General features: G+C 47.2%; 1 protein-coding gene across 1 annotated transcript in view; it reads left to right on the plus strand.

The window, feature by feature from the left end:
- The first annotated feature begins 2,269 nt into the window (after nt 1-2,269).
- Nucleotides 2,270-23,810, plus strand: part of AMOTL1 (angiomotin like 1) — a 98,681-nt gene continuing 77,140 nt past the window's right edge. The window contains exon 1 of the mRNA XM_067289652.1: nt 2,270-2,336. The gene's annotated coding sequence lies outside the window, so the exon portion shown is untranslated. The remainder of the gene's footprint in view (nt 2,337-23,810) is intronic.

The raw sequence follows: 23,810 nt of genomic DNA on the forward strand, positions 1-23,810 counted from the left end.
AATTTAGAAGCTGTCTGAGAAATATATTAATTTTGGGGAAAAATTGAGGACAAAAACATCAGCGCATGACATTTCCTGCACTGAAACTCTGGCCTGCTTTGCTGTTAGGTTGATCTGTTGGTGGAGTTTTCCTTGTAATGAGGAACACTTCACTAAACCCTTGCTAAAATTGACAGTTCTTGGCAATATCTGTTAACTAGCAAGGCAGGAATGGAAATAATGATCTCCTAAATGGATTTGGGGCTGAAGCTGGTTCCTGCCACAGCTGTGGCAGCAAACCCGAACATCAGATTGGAGTCAGCTCATCCTGTCATTTCCCTTCCTGTGCAGAGCAGTGACATAGCCCAAATCTTTCACAGCGCTAGACACCAGGTGTCATCTCAGCTCACACTAATTGGCACCTCACTGGACACCAAAATGTCTCTGTTGCTCAGACACTTTTTCCTTTGTGACCAGAGTTGAGACATGTCTACAGAAGAGGCCTGGGAACTTGAGATGTTTGCGACTTGGGTGGTGCCTGGTATTCCCTGATCCACTTGCTTCCCAAACACACATCTGCAGTGCAGGCAGCCTGCAAACAGCCTTGTGCCTGGCAGTATCCTAACCCACCAATGCTATGCTAATGCCATATTAGGGTGCCAAGCACAAGTAGATACTGCCAGAGGTAGTAGGCAATGCTGGGCAGTTCACAGGTGTGAGAATGTAAGGTGAGAATCAAGAGCCATCCTTAGAGCCAGGATGATGTGACAAGATTGAATTATACCTGGAGAAGAGCAAAGGCCACTAAAGAGAGATCTGGCACAAAGCCTGCACAGAACATTTCTCTTTCTCATTCACTGCACAGGAATGTTTGAAGCTCCTGTGTCCCAGGAAGCAGGAGTTGTTTGCCTCCCAGATATGAGGTTTTTGTTTAACCTGACGGCTGAAAGGTTTTCATGGCTGAGCTCATAATTTTGAAATCACCTCCTCTGTATCATGAGCTGTCAAGAATGAAAATGGATGGAGTTTGTCTTTTGGGAGATGAAGCAAAAACTAAGATCCAGTTGCATCTGTCTCACCAGTAAGAGGTTTAGTTAGGTCTTGGTGCACCAGCAAAGGCATGAAATTATGGATCTAATTTACCTGATGAAAGGCGCTGGACTTCATATGCTCAGACGAGCTTGTTGTTTTCATGCATAAATTGAGGTGACCTGGAGTTTAACTACTGAGAAGTCCTTTATATGAAACATCTGGAAAACCTGCAAATCTGACAAAACGTTGCACTGTGTGAACGTCTGCTGGTTCCTCCATGGTAGCAGATCAGCACGTATCTTTCCTTTGCAAGAAGATGGTGTAACCAAGGACCTCCCTTTATTGTTTGGGTCTCCATTCTCAGCCTTCTTTCCTCACCTATGCTTGGCACAAGGAGGTTTTCTGGGAAGCTCACCTGCTTGGTATCCCATTCTCTCATAGTATATCATTCCTCTTCTGAGACTACCTGAGCTGGCGCTTGATCATAGCAGAAATCCATATGATGGTGTCACTTTTTTCCAGGTGGTTTTGACTCAAGAGAAATTCCAGGCAGACACCCATCATCCTTATCAAGATGTAACTAGCCCAGACACTGCAGCATCACATCGTTTTTTAACTCTGTAACACTGATGACTCAGCCTCCATTCACAGGCAGTCGTCAGGGACTGCTTCTCTCCACCTTTCCTCTCAGTCAGAGACTGTCCCGTAACCTGTACAATCCACTGAACTTCAGGTCAGCTTTTCTAGTGCTTTGGGTGTTTTTCTGAATGTGTCACTGCTGCTCAATAACGTTCACTGCATACGCCGCTTGAAATCACTGGGAAATGCAAGAGCTAAAGCAGACAACTCAGCCTCTCCATTAGTTTTTATCTTTGGGGACATATGAACTAGAAAAGTCCCTGTAACACTGTAGTCAGTTTACAGCTGTTGGACGAGAACTCCTCGCAGTGCACTGCGTACCTTCTAGGAATTTGAATGGCCAGTTGCTTTTTTTCCCCCCCCCTCCACTGCACTTCCGTGGCTTACTTTCCCAAAGATAATTATATGACTCAGGAAGACAAATGCATACTTCACATACTCATGGGAATCATAACGCTGATAGGTGGTTGAGAGCATTTTGAAGCTCTTTGAACACACAAGAACAGTTGAATTCCAGTGACTTACCTACACAAACCAAAGCAAGTCCAGGCAACGGCTGCATAGTTTTTGTGGAGTCGTTACCCACTGAAGGACAAATATCTCCCGGAGAAAGAATAATTTTTGGTCTTGCAGTATCGAGGCACGGACAATCTTTGTTGCCAGAGAAATCACGGGCATTTTGCGAGGTAAGATTTACTCTTTGTATTTTACTGCTTTTTGAAAGATCTTGTCCAAACTAAGGCTGGAATATTTTCTGCTGTGAATGAAAAAAAAAAGTCATGTGCTTTCTGAGAGGTCATAAGAACAGCACAGCAAAATTATCATCTCTTAAATAGATAAGTGATTATTATGGGTAAAATAACCTAGCATCTAATTGCCTGTGAAGATAACCAGTAAAAATGAGATGTTGTGGTGTTCGATATTATTAATTTGGCACAGACATCTCTGTCAAAGATACAAAAAAAGACACAGACTTTGCTTTAAGTATTTTAACATTTGAATAGTTATGTTACAATTTAATTTGCTGATTTTGGAAGAAAATGTAAAAGTAAGAGGTAACAGCAATTTTATTATTCCATGCAGTAACTTGGAGGACCTTGCAGATCTTACGGATATTAAAACCACTGCAATCCAGTCCTTGCCAGGTTGACAGGGGTACCCAGAATCTCATATACCTTTTTATAAAAGTTGTGCTCAGTCGTAGCAATGCTGTGAAGCTGCTTCCCTGCACCTTGTGTGTCTGTGATTCTGTGCAATTCCTTAGGCAGACTTGTGAAGTTCTTTGGGACGGTATCTGAGGGAATACTTTTCCAAGAGGTACAGCAGGAGCTTGAATTTGGTTGAAATTAAAGCTAGTACTTATAAAGCTTTTAACATTTCATTTCCTGGATCTCTGTATAGATGTGTGTCTCTAGCTAGGGACAAGTTATTTCAAATGAAATCATGGTAAGTTAATAGTCATGCATTTATTTATTTCCTTTCTACCTTTAATCTATATGCAAAAGGATATAGAAGACACACAGGAGCTTCTAGCTCCTGTCCCTCACCAGTATGGGTGACCTGAAACTACTAACCTGCAAGTATTTCCCCTGCTCCCAGACTGGGACAGGTCCTCCCAAAGAGCTTTGTCACATTTAGGGTCTATCAAAAATGCAGGATCCTGGAGTTGCCGAGCTGTGCCGGGAGCGAGAGTGGCAGGGTCTGCCTGGAGCTTGTGAGCCGCCGCGGCCAACACGCGGTCCCTGCCAGGCGCCATACGCCGTGCACGCGTGCCCCTTCCCTGCTCCTATCAGCCCTCCGCAAGGGCAGGGGCACAGTGGCTGCTATTTCAGGATGGGCTCCCGATCATGTGCTCCATGGCTCCCAAACGGTTTCTTTTTGTAGAGGCGAGGGGAGAGATAGGGCTCCGCACAGGAACGTGCAGCCTGTCCTGACATGCACATGCTGTGTGCAGACTTGCAGCTTTTACAAAAAGGGCTCCTATCCTGGGGACTGCGGAGCCTTGAAGTGCTTCTTGGCTCTGGACTTCTCCTTTAGCTGTAGTAAGATCAGATTAATGATGTATTAGTTCAAGATAACTGCCATGAGAGCATGTAATTAACTTGTGATCGTATCCTGTGCCAGTTGGCTGAAACCGCACTCTTTTAAGAAACTCTTTAAGACCAGCTACAAATAGAGCTTTTTGAATGACTCCATTAACAAATAGCTCATTAGTCACCTTTTGGGTCAATTAAAGGAGAATGTTCACGAGAAAGGCAGTAAAGAGCTACAGAAGGTGATTAAATGCAGCCGTCAAGCTGAGGTGTTTGGAAACAGCGACAGCAGTTTATTACCGTGGGTATTTTCCTGCGATGGCCGTGCTCCCTGTTACATGGCAGGGCACGGGTGCACAGGGGCCGTGGTTTCTCTGGGTTCGTGATGGCCCAACCCAAGGCCTGATCCACGTCCCACCCAAGCTCGGTTTGACTCCATCTGGCCTCGGCAAAGCTTGGTCTGACTTTCCCCATCCCACTCGCATTGCTCTTGGGCAGATGAAAAACTGTTCAAAAGCAGGTTTAGAAAGCTGACTCCTTCCTGGGGCAGTGCACCTGCCCAAGAGCAGCTGGTGCTTGCCCAAGCAATGCGATTTCACCTCAGTAACGCTCTCGGATTTGGCACACAAGGCCTTTTTGACACATAAAAGTCTTTCTCTGAACATAAAAGCCATGGAGGGTCAGGGGATGCTTTAATTCCTCTGGACTCATTGAATAAAGATGGAGCAGAGTGTGGCTTGTCCCAACTCAGGGAAGCAGGTTGCACCTACCTGCACAAGCGTTTTGGTTTTAACCACTGCCGGTGCAGCCACACTGTGGCTTTCACTGACAGAACTGTATTGGCAAAACCAGAACGACCTTTATCAGATGCGGGAATCCCGGTACCACTCCTGTAAGACGTGGTCTGGGCCTCACACCGTTATGCAGTTACAGTCTACAGGCCTCACACCATTACCGTTTAGGTGCTGTAAGGATTTATGTATCATTTTTGTGAGCACGGAGCTGGATATTTCAATATAATATTCAAACATATTTCAAATAAAACAATATTTTTGTGTGGCACTGGGAAGCAGCTCAGGACTTCACTGTGCCCACAGGCCTGCCCAGGAAATGGAGCCTCTCTCGTGGTGTTTAACCCCAGCCCTGGTGGCTGCAAGGCTGCCGAAGGAGGTCTTCTCCTGCAGACTGCCTGTGCTCCCTCCCTCTTGTTCAGTCACGCTCCAGTCAGTCCAAGCTCCCTTCTTCAACCCCTGCTTCTTGCCTCAGCCTCAGCCCTTTCTTGGCTGCCCACCTCATCCTTTTGGCATGATAAAAAGTCCTGCCCAAAGCCCACAAACTTGCCCAGTGGTACAGATCAGGATCGGTGCCCTCTCTTACCAGAAAAAGCACTAGTAAGGGCTGGCCCCTCCTGTGGGGTTTGCAGCTTGAGCAGAAGCAAAGATTTTTCTCCCAAGTCCTGTTTTCCCTTGTCAAAATGGTGGCTGATGCCTAAACCCTGCTATTCTCTGAGTGAATCATCCTCTGTTATAGCATCTACCAACCCTCCCTTGACTGGTGGGCTCCTCAGCTGCTGCCTATTCCTTTCTCTTGCCCAATCCCCATCGATGCTCTATACCCCTTTACATCAGGCTACAATGCCCTTGTGATGGCTCTGAGGTCACCCAGCCTGGCCTGGTGTTCACCATTGCCCTGCCAAGCAGCATCAGGTCGGCTTGGTGCTGCTCCACTGCCCAGATACCAGTCTGCTCATCCCACTCTTCTGAACTCCCTCGAACCTGGATCCTGCTCAGAAGTGCGAGCTCTTCTTAGCTGCTACAAGTCATTGGACAGGTGGTTGATCTAATTAATAAATCATTAAACATGAAGTGCTTCTGTATGGCCCTTTGAGGGCTCAGACCAGTAAGCTGATGTGCAGTGATCACTACACCTGGCTTTGCACAAGATTAGATTGGATTCAGCATTTCATGAAAATGTATCCTCTTTCATTCCTCATGGAAGAAAGGAGAGGAAAGACCCAGACATGCTCAACTAACTGTGAAAATCACCTCCAGTCTGTGGCTTCTGAAAGAGGCCCCTTATTTTTCCTTCTAGCCAAGCAGGTGGATCCAGCTAGAGCCCATCCAGCAGCTCTGAAGTTGAACCGTATGTAAGGAGATGCTGTAACTCAGAGAACATAGGAGAGCCTCCTTGCAAGAGCTGTGCCTTTGGACAGCAATGTCTTATTTTGGTGAACCATGTGGATGGAGCATATTTTGTGGGCAGTGCTTGGGCGAACACCGCCTGTTTCTTCTTTTCCTCCATATCAACCCCCAGCATGCTGGAGTATTTTGGATCTGATGCTTTAATCTCTTGTCTATCTGGGTTAGTCTCAAGTCATTAACTTTTATTTTCCTGCTGTTCTGGCCATGTGAATTCTGCAGTTTGTGATACTAAAAAAAATTCCCAGTGCAGCTGCTTACTGCCCAGAGAATCTGTGTGGCAGACTGTTTTAAACTGGAAATGTTCCAGATGGGAAGCTTAACTGACCTTTGTTCTCTGACAGCCGGTTCTTACAGATTAGAGAAGTTGTAAAATATTACTGAAATGATCATTCCAATGTTACGCTATTTTGTTCTGCAGTTAGGAAGAGCTTTATAGGTAAGACCAAAAAGGGGCAGCAGTTTGTGGTCCGTCTGGCTTTTATTTGAGGTATAATGAAAGCTGTGAAATGAAAGGCGTCTCAATTCAACTTCCCCTCCCACCATTCTTTCTTATATGATATCAGGATATCATATATCCTGAAGCTATGTCAGGAATGACAAGTCTTTTCTTGTCTTGCTTTTTTAGACAACTAGTGGAAGATGTAGGTGCACAAAATGAGCTTTCCCTGTGCTAAATGAAGATCTAAAACAGGGTCTAAATCTAGGCACTTTCGAAAATCTGGCATTTGATTTTTCTTGTTCCTAAATTACAGAGGTAATAATGTTGACTACTGACTGCAACAAACCTGATTTCTTCAGCTAGAGCATAAATCACATTCCCTCTCAATGCACCAAGTTTTGCTTGCATCTGCAGTGCTGCAAACCTGCTGCTCCGTCACTCTGCCCGCAGAGTCCTCCATGAAGGGAGGAGGCCTGGGCATCTGCCCTACCGCATGGGTGAAGCAGGGCTTGGCAAAGCAAAATAGGTCTCCTAAGCCAAGGAGAGACTGGATGAAATTATTTTGAGTTGGTTGATGTGGTGTGAGGGAATGCAGCCCTGCATGGTTGTGGGGAATGGGGCTCCAGGCTTCCCACCAGCACTGGTACAGCGGGCAGGTGCTATGGGAAAGAGAGGCCATGCAGAGCTGTGCTCTCTTCTCCTCCTGCGTTCCCACCTGTCCCAGCCCTCCTGCAGACCTCACCTGGAGGATGTAACCCCTTGGCAAGGCACATGTGTAGTCTGCGTAGCAGTGCTTGCCACCTGAGCTGCTCTGTCCCCTCAGCTCCTGGTGGCTGTCCCTAAAGGAGCAGGGCAGAGCACCTCCTTGGAGGCTCAGGTCTCACAGCACCAGGGTGAAGTGGGCAACCTCTTTCTTCAGCTCTGCATTTAGCAAGAAGTCTGTTGCAGAAACATTAATTCCAGCTAGTGTCCTCTGGTACCTGCCTGTCATCTTCGTACCCTGAGCCCTTTTCCAACCAGTCCCAGGCCTTCTGTTAGAGAAATGTGCAATCCGACCCTCTCCGGTTATAGTCCTGCACTACCTAATGCTTATATCATGCTTTGAAGGGAGGAGGACCTCCTGTTAATATAGTCACAAATACTGATATTCGCAGTGAGCCATTAGGGGGATACCAGCCGTGGACCCACCGTGTCGGTGGTGACAACCCAGCACCGCAACGCCCTGCCGCGCCTGAGCTCAGCTGCTCTCTCACGCGAAGGGATGGGCATGCAAGAGCCACAGCGATGACTGGGATTTATGATCTTTTAGTCATTTCTCAGTGCCAGGATAATTAGCCCTGATAAATTTTGGCTTTTCTTTTTCTAATACTGGCTGGATCCCATGCATCAGTAAAGTCAGCAGTTTCACATTTGCAATTAACTTTCTGTTTGATGGGTGCTCGGGACTCATGTCTGTCTGATTTCATGTTTGTGTGTGTCTGAACAGAGGGGGACAGAGGACAGAAAGAGCTGGGGTTCAGCAATTTGCTTTTTTTTTTCTTTTAGAGAAATGAGCGAATATGGAAAAGCCGTTTTATCTTCTATGCTGTGTTGATAAATTGCCCTTTCATTCTTTCTCTCTTATACTTTTATTGAACTCACAGACAAACCTCTCCCTTGGCGGGTGGAAAGAGTAAATTGCCAACAGAATGCATTTACTAGATGCCTTTCAGTAGCGGAGCTGTACAGATAATAGGTTTTTCATTTTAGTGGCTGAGCTGAAAATTTGAAAATACTTTTTGTTTTGGGTCAACCTCTAAAGGAGAATGTTTCTTTTCTTTTTGTTTCTTGAATTTTTTATTTCTTTTCATAAGCACAAGACATTCTGGCTTGAGATTATTTAGTGCTTTTTATATCTTAAAAAAAAAAAGAAAAAGAAAACTAGGCCAGTTTCAAACTGAAGATGTCATTCGAAAGAACAACAGAGAATGTTTCAGTTTGGAAATGTCACAGTGGAGCCTTGCAGCTTTTCTCAGAATGTTTTTCTTCTCTTTCAGCTAAAACCAATTCCATGCTCAAACCGAATTTGCTTAAGGTCTCAGTATCCCATAATGGCACCTCTGTTGAATTTACTACACCAGAAAGCAATCAAACCCCACCTGCATGCAGCAGTGACCTAGTCTATTTGCTGCTTAGCCGGGCTATCTAGATGCAGGTATAGTTGGTACACATGTATTCGTATAAGCATTTAATCCTAGTTAATTAAGCTCTTGAGCAAGAAAACAGATAAAATGATCTCTCACGTGTCTATCCAGCCAGGAAAGCCCAAGTTCAGGCTGCGATTCACCGCTGACGTGCGCACACCTGGTTTAGCAGGCAGCACGCTCTGCGGCACGGGTTTCGGCTGTGCTCTGCCGGGGTCGCAGATGTGACGCGCTGACTTGGCCTCTTCCCACAGCTCGCGTGGCTCTGCCAGTGCCCTGCTGGCTGGGGTTTCCCCATGCATGGAAAGCACGGTCATAGCGGTAGAGACAGGGCCTGTCCATGTATTTCTTTGCCTGATGTCCTAAGGAAATGACACTGATGAGATCATTTCGCCTCTCTCTGTGTCCCTCCATCTTTATCTGCCCATTCCTCCCAGTAACTTTGTGAATTCAAGGCCTTGGCAGCATTAAATTCCAACAAATGTAATGAACATCAGTAACTGGATAGAAATGAAAGACAAAAATTAGTGCCCTCCCTGAAGAAAAAACTGATAACTCACAAGTGCAAAGAATGAAGCAGCCACCTAAGCCATCGGCATGTTTCAGACTAGCCACTGCGCAGGCCATCGTCTGTCCAGACGAAAAGGTAAGGGATATCAGGAGAAGGAGAGGAGAGATCCACAAAGCGTGGAGTTTGGGAACACAGGCCACAGGGCCATAGGAAACGTGCCCATGTGCACTTTGCTGCTCATGGGACGCCTCGCTCTGGTACTGCGAAACTTCTGCAGTCCCCTGTGCAGGTTTTGCTGTGCAATGACGACGACAGCCGGGCAGCGCCCTTAGCTCGGGGCAGGCCTTCACCGCAATAACCGCCCCCTGCCAAATAGCGTGGCCAGTCCCGGGGACTCACTCCACCAAGAAGTCAACTCCATTGGTGCCATCTGTGATCTGAGTTTGCCTCAGACAAAGGTAGGGAAAGTCTCTCTTGTTATCCCCTCTTCAGCATCTTACTGCAGAGGGAAGAAAAGCTCGGCAGTAACCTTTTGTTACATGCTTCCTTGATAAATTAGCAGTTACTGACTCAGGAAAGACCGTGTGTGAGCATCGTGGTCTCTTTACTGGACTCCATTCCTTTCCAAATCTCGGTAATCCTGCTTTAAGGAAAAGAGAAGGGACGAAACGTCCCGCTCTGTGTCTACCCCATCAGTGAAGCATCGGTCCAAGCGGTTGAGAAAGGAAAATGTGAGCCTCTGTCTCCACCCGTCTCCATGGACTCTGAGCTGTAGCCAACCTGTAGGCAATATTGACTGGCCAACAGACAGTGAATAATTCAATTACTACAGCAGAAAGTGATTTTCTGAGGTTAGGAATTCCAGCTTTAACCGCTCAGTGGTTTCACTGCATCTTTGACACTAATATACCGAAGAAATCTCTTTTTTATGCACGTGGCTGGATCTCATTTCTCAGTATAAAAATCTCTTTTCTGGCAGTCAGAGGCTGAGTAGCCAGCCTGTGCCAGCCGTGGCCTGGAGGAGCGTGGTCCCGGAGCGGCCACGCGGCAGGCAGCGGGGTTGCCATCTCCTCCCCGACCCATCACAGCCACCGCACCGTGGTCAGAGCTGGCTGCAAGGGCTGAGCGGCCGGGCAGCACCCGGCAGGCTTGTCCACTGGGCCCAGCGTGGCGCTAGCAGCGCTCGTACTGAGTATTGTATGACTAATAACCATGGCCAGGCTCAGACATGAGAGTTAAAGCCAGCACCTCTGCTCGCCCTGCAGAGCTCTGAGCTGGCCACCGTGCAGGCCTGGGGCCCTCGACCCACCAGGCTGCCTGCTCCAGTGGTGCCTGTTCCTTGAAGAATTTGAAACCCCATATTCTTTCTTACATATTTACCACTGTTACTCTTGCAATATCATTGCCCCTGTACTTACAGACACTGCAGCTCATGATTTAAATCACCAGCTTTACATCGGCAAAGGGTAAAGCAAAGTGCACTCAAGTTGAGCACGTGCATAGAGTACAACTGAAACAAAGAGCTTTGACTACAGGCCTCATAGGCACACTACCCTGTTCAAAAATAAAACCCTGGCCTTACAAATATTGTAAGGGATTAGGAATTTCTAGGCATTAGTCAGACTGACAATAGAAATTGCAAATGGTCTGAGCATTGATGGCCCTCTGATGCAGCAGGCGTACTACTCAACATGATAAGTCGAGGCTTGACAGAGTCAGCTATTCCTTGGTCCCCTGTGATTCATGTGATTTTTTTTGCAGATTTTTTTCTTTTCTTTTTTTTCCTAAAATATTGACATTTCCCTGTGCTGAGGGAAGCTTCTCACCAACTGGCAGTACAGCAGACAACAACAGCCACTAAGAGTATGTTCTGGTTATTCCTCAGAGAGAGCAGCAGGAAGCATTGCAAGAAGATCTTTGATGCTGCAGATCAAAGATGGACCTTGGTGAAAACTGGAAGCTGGATGAAACCAACTGGTTGTCTCATGGTGGGATCCATCCCTTTGCCAGTGTGAAAGGAGGTAGGATATAACTGTGCAGTTTTAATCAGCCCAGTGAACACGTGGGTGTCTGCCCAACGTGCTGCTGTCATTCACTGTGCTTGCTGTAGTCCTAGGGGTTTTACTGGGCTATATTCAGGGCAAAGTTGTACTCAGTATAAAGGTGGGAGAAGTCTGACCCAAACCATAGTGTCTTGCCGGGAGCCAGCAGATTGACACAAGCACTCCATCTGCATCTTGTCTTCATTCCCTGGAATGGCCTTTTGCAAAAATATTCACCTTTTGGCAAGTTAATATGCCTACCCTGCTAGACGTATCCATCCTGATTCTCCACTAGCAGGACTCTGCAGATGACAGTGGTCAGGGAGAAGCAAGGAGGAGAGCTGGCAAGATATCCCCTTCTCACTTTAATCATATTTGCGTGAGCAAATTTAGGATGGATCCTAAGAGACACTCTGTCCTAGCAGTGACGAAAGGACCTTGGGCTGCCCCTGCTCGAGTTTCCTGGGCAGAACCATTCAAGGTTTCAGCCTAGCATAGTATGATACAAGATTTCCCAAACCCAAGATTGGGGTGCATTGCTATCCAGAAATTGCCAGCCAGCCTCAGAGAAGTGTTCAGGGCTGTTGCAATGGGAAATACAACAGACCTATTTCTTCTATCCATTCATTGCTATCTAATTTCCAGCCAGCTTTTGTAATTTGCTTTTATTCCCCATTAGCACGTTTTGCAAAAGCAGCTGCATGTGCTTGATCTCAGCTCCACCTCATCACTGGCAGGATGCGTCCCACAAGCTAGTGCACAAGGTTACCTTTCCTTCTGCAAAGCTGGCTTGTTTGGCTTGGTCATGCTGTGCCCCAGCTTAAAAACAAAATAAAAACACAGCCTTCCAGGTGACAGCACCTTGGAAACTGAAACATTTTGTTTCGGTAAAATGCTTCACTTATCTCCATCTGTTTTCCATCGTTTCCTGCTGATAGCCTGGAAGAGGATGAAGGGGATTGTATGAGATGTGGCATGGCCTCCCTTTCCATGAAAGCCGAGCTAGATAAGAAAGTTTATACTTCTGAATAGAACAGTCCTGGGTTCAATCTCTTCAGGCGAGCACCACTGGGTGTCATCCTTTAAACACGGAGTTGCTCCTGTACTTATTCAGGAGCTTTTAGCCACTCAGCACAGCATGGGAGCTGAGCGGGAGCTGCTAACCCTGCTTGTACTCTGCCTTAGTGCTCTCCTCTGCTGCAGGGCTGCAGCATGCAGGGGCAGCGAGAGCTCCTCTGCTCACCCCACCTGCATGCAGCAGAGGTGTTCCCATGTTTGCACCAGAAATGCTGACGTAGTTTGGGATCTGCAGGGGAACGGGCATGCTCCCAGGACGTTTATCTGGTTACAAAGAATGACACGATGCTGGCTACGCCAAGAGATGAATTTGATATGAAAATAAGAGATAAGCATAGGGTGAGTTCCTGCAGGCCTTGCTTTATGCCCATTCTGACAACCTCTGCTTCTCTTAACTTTTTAATGCTTGGTCTGTGTGCTTGGTCTCTGTTGCTTTCATAGCTGAAGTGGCCAAATTCCTGTTGGGTTCAGGATCCCACTTTGCCTGGGTCTATAAAGCAGAGAAGGGCAGAGTCACTGCCACTAAGAGTTTACAAAAATCCCAAATTGTTAAATGTGGCTATACGTTGCCCTTTGTTTCTGTATGTAGATCATTGTTAACCTAAACTAGTGGTTCGTAGTCTTTTCTAACTGGAGGACCTAACAACATTTTATAAAGGAGGCCCAGGCCTGTTAGAAATTTCAAATGTATAGATTGCTTTATAGTATTATGAGCTTGCCTTTCTTAAACATCTTCAATGAAACACCTAGGAGGAGTACATGGACATCAGGTGGAAAGCCTATTTAGTCCAGCCTATTGAATTGTAATAAATGCATTGAATCTGACAGGGAAAAAAAAACCCTCTGCAAAACTTTTTTTTTGAAAACTTCATTGAGTTTCTGGAATTTTGAAGTATTTGACACTGAATGAAATGCTTGAAAAAAAAGAAATCCCAGCCAGCTCTAAAATGAAAATGGACTTTAATGCTCGGGCCACATGGTCTTGGAGTGGCCACAGGCCTTTTGGTCAGCGAGGGGCCTGCGTGAGCCATGCCTCGCAGCTGGGAGCTGGCAGGGATGGCTGGGCCCGTGGGGACAGACTGGCTTTGGTATCCAGAATAACCTCCCAGCTCTGCTTTTAGCAAGCTGTGCAACTGCGTGCAGGTCCCAGCCCTTACCCTTGCTTAGTGTCATAGGATCAGGGGATGACCAGGCTGGAGGGGACCTCAGGAGGTCTTCAGCCAACCTGCCCCATGGCAGGGCCGGCTGTGAAGACTGAGTGGGTTGTGCAGGGATGGGTCCTGTCGGGTCTTGAAAACCTGCAGGGACGAAGACTGCATAATCTCTCCAGGCACCCTGTGCCAGCGCTCGCCTTCTGGTGACCCCAAGCTCAGGGGCTTCCAGAGCCCATGGTCCAACCTGCCACTGAGTTATAGGAACATTATTATCAGGGGACTCAAGGGCTTGCTCAGCCTCCGAAACGTCCCCGCTGGAGCATTTTCACTCCTCTCAGCTAGTTAAGCTTCCACTGGTTGCACCCCGCTGCCGTTAGACAGAGGAGAGATTGTAGCATGCCGGAAAGCCAATCACATCAGGAGAGGGAAGAGTCTCCATGGTTCACTTAATCCAAATTTCAACCTTTTTCCTGCTCATTTCCTAAAATTGTGACAGTAAAGCAAAATAACACCTGGGCACCTCAGAATGCCCCCCCACTGGTGCCAGGTGGCCCTGGCCTGGAGGGGGGCCTGGATCTAGCCCCATGGCCTCCCCGAGCCCCGGGCCTGGCCACCCCGGCAGGCTGCATGCTGACTCCCACCGCCTTCCTGGTGCCAGCAAGCTCAGGAGAGGGAGCAGAGAGTCGCAGCATGGCCGGAGAGCCAGGTATCCCCATGGAGAGCGAGGCTGGCACTCCATGTGCGCAGCCCAGGCGCCCAGTGACGGGCAGAGGCAGATCGGTGCCATGCTCTTGGGCTGGAGGGGCAATAATGGCTCATACTGTCAAGTTCCCATCTTGAACCAACTCCAAGTTTTCTGATAACAGCTGGATTTCAACCCCCCTCCCTCCCCAATATATATATAAAGCCTACAGGGATGAGCTGGAAGCAAGCTGAGCAGGGACTTATCTGCAGTGTGATTAAAACAGCTTTTTTCACTCCAACTCTCTACACCTATCTCTTGGGCTGACCTTTCCGAGCATTTGTTCTTCTTCCCTTAGACAATGAGCTTTCCGAAGGTGCGCCAGCCCTGTTTGGTCTGGATCAGCTGGGTAAGTCCATGTGGAATACATTTTCCACTTTTTTTATTTTTTCTCTGCACCCAACAGAGCAATTAGGAGATCACTTAGTTAAAAAATAGGACAGCCTCTGAATGCTTTCTGCTGCCTGAATTCATCATTATGACTGCCTGCTTTCTGTGTTGCTTTTGAATACCGTAGATCAGAGGAATGGGCACAGCTTGATGCTAGAGGTGTTTAGTATCTTCTGTGTTAAATTTGTGTAGAGTCTTTTCTCTGTGAGAGCAGCTTTCACCCTTCTGGTGCAGAGTGCTTAGACACTGCTGTTTCTTGGATGTGGGTTTTAAGTTTAACCCATAGCTGGCACTGGAAATGTTGTGACTTTCTTATGCCTTGGGACACAATGAGCTTTTTTTTGTGGGAGCCAGAACTAGAGGTGTGTAAGATGAGTAAAGACTAAGACACCCAGTGTGGACAACTGCTTCAAAAGAGCATTAGAAGCTCTTGGGGAACAGAGGGCAGCCCACCTCCGAGCCCAGCAGACAGTCTGCTGAGCTGGCTTTAGCGCATCTGCACAGTTTCATCCTGGCGCTCCCCATCGCCTGCATACCAGGAGAGTGAATCCATGCGGGAACCCTATCTGGCCGTGATGCCCCATTAATCAAAGCTCTGCAGGGCCAAGGTTGAAAGAAATGTGTTTCTCAGGCTGACCTAGAGGTGCTCAGCTAAGGTAGGACCTGAGTGGCATGATGGGAAGCCTGCTGCAGGGGGTATCCCACCTCCCAGCCCCGCGTGCAGAGCCAGCGACCAGATACTTCCCACTGGTCTTACATGCAGGAAAGGGGGGAAGCTTTCAAATTCCCTTGGGAAAATGAAATAAAGGAAGGCAATTCAGGGTTGGTTCAAAGGTGGGGAAGGCTAGAGATGGACCGTGCCAGGAAAGCACAATTGTCTGGAGAGAAGCACGCCCTGCTCCATGCACCTTGCTCTCCAGCAGCTGCCTCCTTGCAGCCCAGTGAGATCTCCCCACTGAGCAGCAGACCAGGCTCCCAAAAGCACCCTTTTTCCCTTTAAGGGCAATGACTTCCCCACTGCTCTTGGAAGTGAAATCATCCTCAGTAAGGATGATCTGTGTGCATGCATTGGACTGCTCCCCCTGTGCCCCGGAGAATGGTAGAAACTTGGGGTAGGAAGGTAAAATATTAGGAATCCAGAATGGGGATTTCATCATGTGTATATGTCTCTGCTGTAAATCTCTGCAGCTAAGAGTCAGAATTTTGAAAAAAAAAATCCTATAAGCACAAAAATGTCTGTAAACTGTGTTATCCGTCAGTGGATCTGGAAGGGGTGGTTGGGCTGGTAGCTGTCCTTGCTGACAAGTCTTATACAACTGGTCCTATTTTAAAGGAGTTCTTGTGAACTCTCTCCACTTGGTGTCAGGATAGAGACTGCTCTGACATACATTTGACTAGACGAGTGTCTAATAGGGAATGGAAATAAAGACAACAGCCTTCCTTTGGCTGCCTCATTCATTACCTGCCTTATTTAAAACAGGTCAAGTTGCTTTAAAATGCATTTGCTTGGATACAGCTTCCACCAGCTCCTTTTCTTCTTGCGCTTCATCTCATCAGCTCCTTGACCTGTGCGTTCCCTCAGCAACACACACCCGTTTCTCCTAACCACTCTCACAGTCCTCGCTCTCAAAACTTCCAAGGCTGCCCTTGTTCTGCTCTTGGCAAAGGACTCCCTCTCCCAAATGACAAGACTTTGCTGTGTTTAGCTGAGATGAAAAGAAATGCATTATCAGATAGCCAGATCTCTTGAATTTGCAAAACAAGGCTCACTTCTGGCTTCTTGGTGACTTCTGGTCAAGGGACAGGGCTCTGCTGTGCTGTTCTTGGGCAGTCAGGACTGTAACACAGGGCAACCTGCTTCCTGGCACCCTCCCTGTGTTAATGGAGAAATAGTCTGTACCGTCCAGTGTGAACCATTGTCTCCTGGGGGTTGTCAGGCTGTTGTCTGGCATATCATGGGGCTCCTGCACAGCCCTGCTCCCAGCCGAGGGGAAGCAGGAGCTCCATGGACACTGCTTTCCTCTGCTTAGGAATATTGGACATCTCTCAGTCTGGAAAAGATTATTCAAACTAGCACTTGTATCACCTTACATTTCCACTCTGCCTTCCAAACACAGCACAAGATGTGATTGCTCCATCCAAGGTAGACAAGGCAGACAAAGGATGTGAGATAGCAGAACAAGTAATGGAAAACTGATCTCTTTTTCTGCCTCCCTCCCGGCTGGTTAATTTTCAGCTGGATCAGTCTCCTGACCTGAGTCATGCACAGCTGCATTAACTCCGGTGCCAGGCTAGGGAGGTGGTAAGAGCAAACACATGCTGGAGGGAGAGAGGACAAGACCATCCCAGTAGCAGCTCAGATTTATGCTGTATTAAAGTGATCGTGTAACCAGGCCCTGAAAATATCAGCTCAGAGCTCAGCTCTGATCAAACAGGCTATCTGAATGGCAGGAATTATTATCAAAGGAGCAGAGAACAAAGCGTCATTATAATAATAACATCATGAGACAAAACATCAATATCATAACAAAGCATCATTATCATAAAAATCACAGAAAAGTAGGCTTGGGTGGGACATAAAGAGGCCAGCTAACCCTCCCTTCTGCCTGAAGGCAAGATTAACAACTCGTATTTATAGCCATCATTCCACATGGCTGACCAACCTGTCTTCAGAACTTCTAGCAGCCTTCCCAGGAAATCTACTCCAGTGCTTCACTGCTCCAAATACTAGAAGGCTTTTCTTGATATCTGACTAAATCTCTGTAATTTAAGCCAATTACACATTGTCCTGCTGAAAGCAGATATAAAGAAGAGTTTGCTCCCTTCCTCTTCGTGTTTCACTGTGATTTTTTTATTTGAAGGTTATTCTGTCTCACCTAAGTCTTCCCTTTTCTGTATTAAATAACCCAAATTCCTTTTCTCACAGGTTGTCTTTTCTAGATTTCTAGTGGTTTTCCCTGCTCTATTGTATTTCTAAATGCTTTGCCTCTTTCTTGAACTGGAAAGAGTACTCCAGCTGAGGTCTTCACAGAGCAGGAGATTCGGAAAAAGCCACCACATGGGTCAGACTGACAGCCGTGCAGTTTCGATACCCACCCCTCGCACTGGCTGTGTTTTTCACAACTGCACAGCTCCTGACTCATGCTCAGCTTGGGATCCAGCAGGCAACCCAGAACTGCTCTTTTACCTGGCATTTCTTGTCCTCTGTGTGTGCCGTTGGTTGTTGCTACCCAGCTGCAGATCACTGAATTGCATCCTTTTTTTTCGCTACTTGTTAAGTCTGTCTTGAATCCTAATCTTGCTTTCAGCTTTCCAGCAGCTTATCTCAGTCTGGGGTCAGCCACAAATGTAAAAAGCCATCCTTGGATTTTGAGTCATTCATGATTAGTACCAGATTTGAGAGAGGTTTTTTGCATAGCCTCATGCCATTAGTAACTAGTCACTGAGAAGGGTTTCGACCAGTCATCTGTTAATGCTTTGTTTTAGTCCAGGTTTCCACTTGCTTATAATAATACCATATGGCAGAGCATCAAAAGCCTTACATATATGTCAACATATATGACATCTGCAGCTTCTCCCTCATCCACAAAGTTTATTACCTTGTCAGAGAAGAATAGATTAGTCTGACCAGTTCTGTTCTTGCTGAATCTGCACTGGCTATTAGTCATATCCTTCTTTTCTAGAGGTTTGCAAACCCTTTGACTGTTCTGGTGTTTCCAAGAATGGAATTAAAAATGACTGGAAAATCACTTCCTAACTCTTCTTCCTTTCCTCGTCTTAAAGACTGGTGCTCTGTTTGCCTTTGGTGACAGCCATGTCCAGCCTTTGGAAACCTCTCCATGGTCTGTCACTGTATAAATCAGTCCCTGGCTCACCTACACCTGGAGTACTGAGTACATTTCTGGGCTTCCCATTTCAGCCTTGGAGAAGTGATGGCCACGGGTGGCAAAGGTGGTCAAGGGATAGAACAGCTTCCATGAAAGGAGACATTCAGTAAACTAAAACTTGCGGGTGTGGAAAAGAGATGCTTGAAGAAGGATATAGTAGAAGTACAGGACTCATGAATGACACAGAAGTAAATAAGGAAAGGCTTACAGCAACCCAAAGGAAGTATGTCTTTACACAGTACATCACTACATTGTGCAACTCATTGCCACAGGATGTCCAGGCTGCCAAAAGCATGAATGGGCTCAGAAAGTGATTAGAAAACATTATGGAAGAAAGGTCTATGAAGGGCTATCAAACATGATGATGCAGGTACAGCCTCTGGCTCAGGAAGTTCCTGCAGTGGAGGAACTGCTGGAAAATGGGATCGTGTACAAGAAAGAACAGCATTTGTATTTGCACTGTTCTTTATATTTTTTCTGCAGCTAGTGACCATATTGGAGAGAGGACATCAGGGCTTCTTAAACTTTGGTCTGACCCAACGTGGTCTTTCTTGTATTTCCTTAGGTCTATAGTGATTAACCAGGAAAAAAAAAAAAAAAAAACCTCCTCTTCCTTTTCTTTCTTCATCTGTCTCTTCTCTCCCACAGCTTGGCGGCTGGATTTCAGCAGATATGAATCAGACTGTGACTGTTGTGTTCCTTTTGTTCTGTAAATGATTAAAACAGAACATTTCACACTTGCTTTGTGGCCTAGCAGAGGAATGTTGCATTGTCTCCTTGGCAAGTCCCGAGGTGGAATTTCTGGCCTTGGAGAAAGTGAGGTCAGGGAGAGAAAAACTGTCTTGAACGGGGGAACATGTGCATAGTGCTTTTCTGTTTCTCTCCCTCTTGCTTGCACTCACTCGCCCTTCCCTTCCTCCCTTCTCTTTGTCTTCCATTCTCTCTTCTCTCTGCTCTTTTCCACCTCCTTCCTTCCGCACTGGAATTTTTTTCTTCTTGCTGCTTTAAGATGATCTAGCTGAATATCAGGAATAAGAAAAAAGATTGACTGAAAAATGCAAGCACCTGGTCCAGCCCTCCCCTGTCACAGCCATCCTAGATAGCCTTGGACAGACTAATCAGAATGTGCTGAAATGGAAAAATAAAATGGCATAAGAAACCCACCTTGCCAAAGTCAAGATCAAAATGTGCGTGTGGGAGATGCAATATATCTGTGGAAATTCTTAGGACCCGTGCTTCACATTTCCTGATAGCCGACTGTAGGAGTGATTATCTAGGTGTACTATTTATACCAGTACCATGTATATGATCAGCCTGCTAGAGGAGGCTTGATACAACTGTTGCGATTGCGGGAAATAGTGCTTTTGTGATACTGTGTGCTGGGGGAATAAATATGCCTAAGAATGAAATCCCATTGGATAAACAAAAAGGGAAGGAAAAAGAAAACCCTCGTCCCTGCCCTGTTTGTTCCCACTGCTTAGTAGCCATCCAGCTGTTTCTTTTTCTTTGTTGTCCTGACCTCATCTCATGCTGGAGCGAGTCCAGACAGCGAGTGCTCTGCTTAACAGTCTTCTGCCAGAAACCAAACAGGTCGAGTTATTAGAGAAAAATGAAAGCTCTTTGGCAAAACTGGAAAAACAGATGTGCAAATACATTTCTGCTGTCTCCAAATACAATGCTGCCTATTAAATGCCAATCAGAGGGGACCTGATAAATATGCACAGTTGTCACTGTGCAAATCTTACAGTGGCTATTAATTTATCCTGATGCATTTTGGTAATGCTCGCTGAGTTGCTGAGCTCACTGGCCATCTGGTAGCTGGGTTGTTTAAACACCTTTCGCAGATGGAGTTTTGGAACTTGTGCTCCAGCGCTGCAAGTGGATTTGCCTCTGCTCATTATTTAAAGTATTTCAGAGAAGCTGAGGATGGTTAAAACAGTGTCTGCTGAAACAAGCTGTGTATGTGGGATAAATGAAGTTTGTGACTAATCAGAAGAGCTAGAATTCTTTCCATCTGACGGGGCCGGAGGCATAGTAAGGGAATCTTTTGTTTTAAAGGATCCGTGTTATTTATTTACTAAACTTGCTCTAATGAAGCTTCTTTACACGGCGTATTCCGATTTCAGGATTCGGCTCTTGCTGCGGTCTTCATGCTGCGCTGTGGTTATTATTTGTGTTGTTCTTATCAGCGTCTGGCTCTGATATCATAGCCGGTGGTGCTAATGGGGCTTTAATTCACAGGCTGCCTAGTCGACAGTCGTTCAAAGTAGCAGTTACATGAAGAAATGAAGCTGCGTGCAGGCATCTGGGGTTGCCACAGTGTCAGGCGGAGGGGGACAATTATTTGTTTACTCGCAGCATTTGGAAGCTATGTGATTACACGCATGGGCGGCTGCAAATGTAGCGAGTGTCAATACCAGGGCGCACTCGCTGTTTGGAGCGGTGGCGGCCCTTCTGCAGGGCCTCGGTGATCTAGCCCGAGGTCAGGCTGCAGTAACCGCGCAGAGTGATGCAGTGACCAGGATTCACTAATATGGGATGACCTGGGGGTGCCAGGTGATCCAGGAGGCCGCTAAAGGCTGAACCAGCAAGGCACCTGGAAACACTTCTCCTCTTCCTCACCTCCTGCTGAAGTGCTTGGGAAATCTCCGAGATGTTTCATTTATTTGCCACATCAGAGTTTAACAGACTTTCGCTTGCAGAGTGCAGTGCATGTGTTTCTCCATGATCCTTAGTTCCAGGGAGAAGCTGGAGGGAGGTGGTGAAATGAGATGGCCCTGTCAGCTCTGTTCACATCAGTGGTTGCTGACGTGACAACCAGAGTTTTGGTGGGACTTGGCCTCAGCTGAATAGGTTAGGACCAAAAGGGGTGGAGGGATGAACTTCCTTCCTTCCTCGTACTCCCCAAATTGATCTTTTGGGGAAAGAATGTGAAAATAGTGGAGCTGCAAAGTGGAGAAGCTTGAACTGTGATTGGCTTGCACTGATGGGCAGATACAGATGCACTACAAATGAATGAATTTGGTAGTTATGTCCCTGTGATCTAACCTCTCTGGTGGTTATCAAGTGAGTCAAACCTAACAGCGATTAGAGCAGTCACTTTCCAACTTGCCATCCTTCATGACCACTTAAGTTATCAAAAGAAAATAGAATTGTACAGAAAAAAGACTTTGAAAGTCACTTGGAAACATTCCCCATAAAATGAAAAATATGGGGGAAAAAGAGAAACTGCACTTTTACCTAGGCAGAAAAAGAAGCTTTTGTCCTTGGAAACATAACATAGCATGGTTCATGAGGTCCTTGGCACTGCTACCGAAAGACAAGATAGCAGATAATCCTTCTTCCTGATACATTTGTTCCTCCAGCACTGAATTTATCACTGGTCATCACACAGCCGTAGAGTATTAATGAGGTAGAAGGGCAGCATAGATTTTGAGGCCAGACTGAGAACAGAATAAGCCCTTGGATATGCTGGGTCTATTTGATTGTGGGTAGTACAGCTTGATTGCACTTGAATAACCCAATCTCGTATTGCACAAGACTGTAATCACACAGAATCAGACTAATCAAAATAAGAACGTGTCCTGTTTTGTCCAACCGAATTATAAAGCTGTAGAGTGACAAAAAGTAGCATTTAAATTGCCATTTTGACCGGGTTTGGAGAGAAATCCCCTCCTCTCATCCAGCACTGGGAACAGACACTTAGCAAGCGGAGGGCAAAATTATGCCTTCATTTACAACTGAGTAGGTCCATGGTTTGCCTGTGAGTGAAAGTAAACCCAACATTTATCTCCAGGGGAAGGTAGGAGAGGGCAACCATGCAATCTGAAAAACTGAAGGCTAGTCCCTCTAGGGGCCTAGGTGTCTATCTGGGGCATCAAGACTCCCTTTGATTTCACAGAGGAGTTAGGCATTTAAAAACTTTTATTTTGGGCCTAAATGACTTGTACCCAGATACTCATCTGTGGGAGATCAGAGAACTGAATCTCTTGTTCAAGACTAGTACCCTAAGCATGAACCTGTATTTTTTCCCCTGAGGAGGCTAAAATGTGTGCCAAGAATGTATGCGATGGTTTCCCCTGCCTCCTCCTCCAACAGCAGTGTATTTGCAATCTCCGTTCTTCTGCTTGAGTGTAAATCCTGACTGTAGTAACTGACTTCAGGGAGAGATCCTGGATTTCTATTGCACTTGTTATGAAATCAGCCCCATACCCTGGAGGCTCACAGGTTGCTCAGCACTTTGAAAAATCAGGCTGCCCATGTTGATGCTTCAGTTTCAAAGCTTCAAAGCGACCCCCGCACCGATAGCACCCAGCCGTCACCTCATCTTGCATGTCGGGGCTGTACAAACACGGAGGGAAAGTCACTTCTAAGGTTGTTCAGCTCACGGGAAAAATCCCGAGGCAAACGCTGCCTGCAGCTGAGGAATCATTTCATCATCATTGGTTTTTCCTCCCTCGCCTCTTTCCGTGTCCTGTAGCTTCTTGTCTCTTGTGCGTAACACTGAAACTCAGAGCAAAGCTCCGTCCTCTGACACGTCCCCCGGCGTAAAGCAACACCTCGGATTGCTTTCGTTTACTGCAGCCTCACCCAGGCAGCATGTCCGCAGGCGGCCGGGAGCTGCCGGGACCCCCCTGCACGGAGCCGGGCCAGCTTTCGTCCCGCCAGGCCCCTTGGCGGGGGCACTGTGCTGCTGCGGCGCTCGGCGCATCTGTCCACAGCCCGTTGCACCATTTCTACCAGCCTCTGCCCCTCCAGCCTGGCACGTAGAGGGCAGAAACCAGCGTCAGGCCCTTTGGGGCCTGAAAAGCTCGACGCGCATATTAAGGCCCAGAAGAAATGACTGCAAATCGAAAGGATAATCCTGCAGGCGCTGGGCAGTTTGCGCGACGGAAGAAGCTGGAGCAATGAGACGCAGGAACTGAAGCAGCGTGTTGACAGAGCCGGTCATCCCCAGAGAGGTCCGTCCTGTGGGGCAGCGCCGGGCGAATGAGGCCGGGGGCTGCCGGCGCCTCTCCGTGCCGCGCGGCTCCGCACACGCGCGGCCGGCTCTGCGGAAGGGCATGAAGTGCGGTACAAGCACACAGGGGCGCTCTCCCGTCCTCTCGCCCCGGGGACAGACCCTCTGCAGCAGGAGGGTGAAGCGGGGTCCGACGCGGTAGGGCTGGGAGGCTAAACACTGAAGCTCTCCCGCTGTAATGAAAGCGCATCCTGTGGAGCTGGCGTGCCGAACCGCGGAGAAGCCCGTGGGCTGACAAATTTCCTGTGTTCCTGTTAGCGCAGCGCTGGTGTCCAGCCTGGGCCATAAATCCTCGGCGCGACATGAAAGGATATGTACAGTATGCTATTTATGTGAAAATGAGTGATGAAGCAGGTGGGCAGCAGGGAAAAGGGTCTGGATTTAATAATAGCTGTGCTATTTGCAACGCTCCCCCATCTCTGCACAGGCTGGATACAGCCCCGCGCAGTGACAGCACAGATCCACAAGCAACCACATGCTC

This window comes from Apteryx mantelli, chromosome 1, assembly GCF_036417845.1.
Source record: "Apteryx mantelli isolate bAptMan1 chromosome 1, bAptMan1.hap1, whole genome shotgun sequence".
In the NCBI taxonomy this organism is placed as follows: Eukaryota; Metazoa; Chordata; class Aves; order Apterygiformes; family Apterygidae; genus Apteryx; species Apteryx mantelli.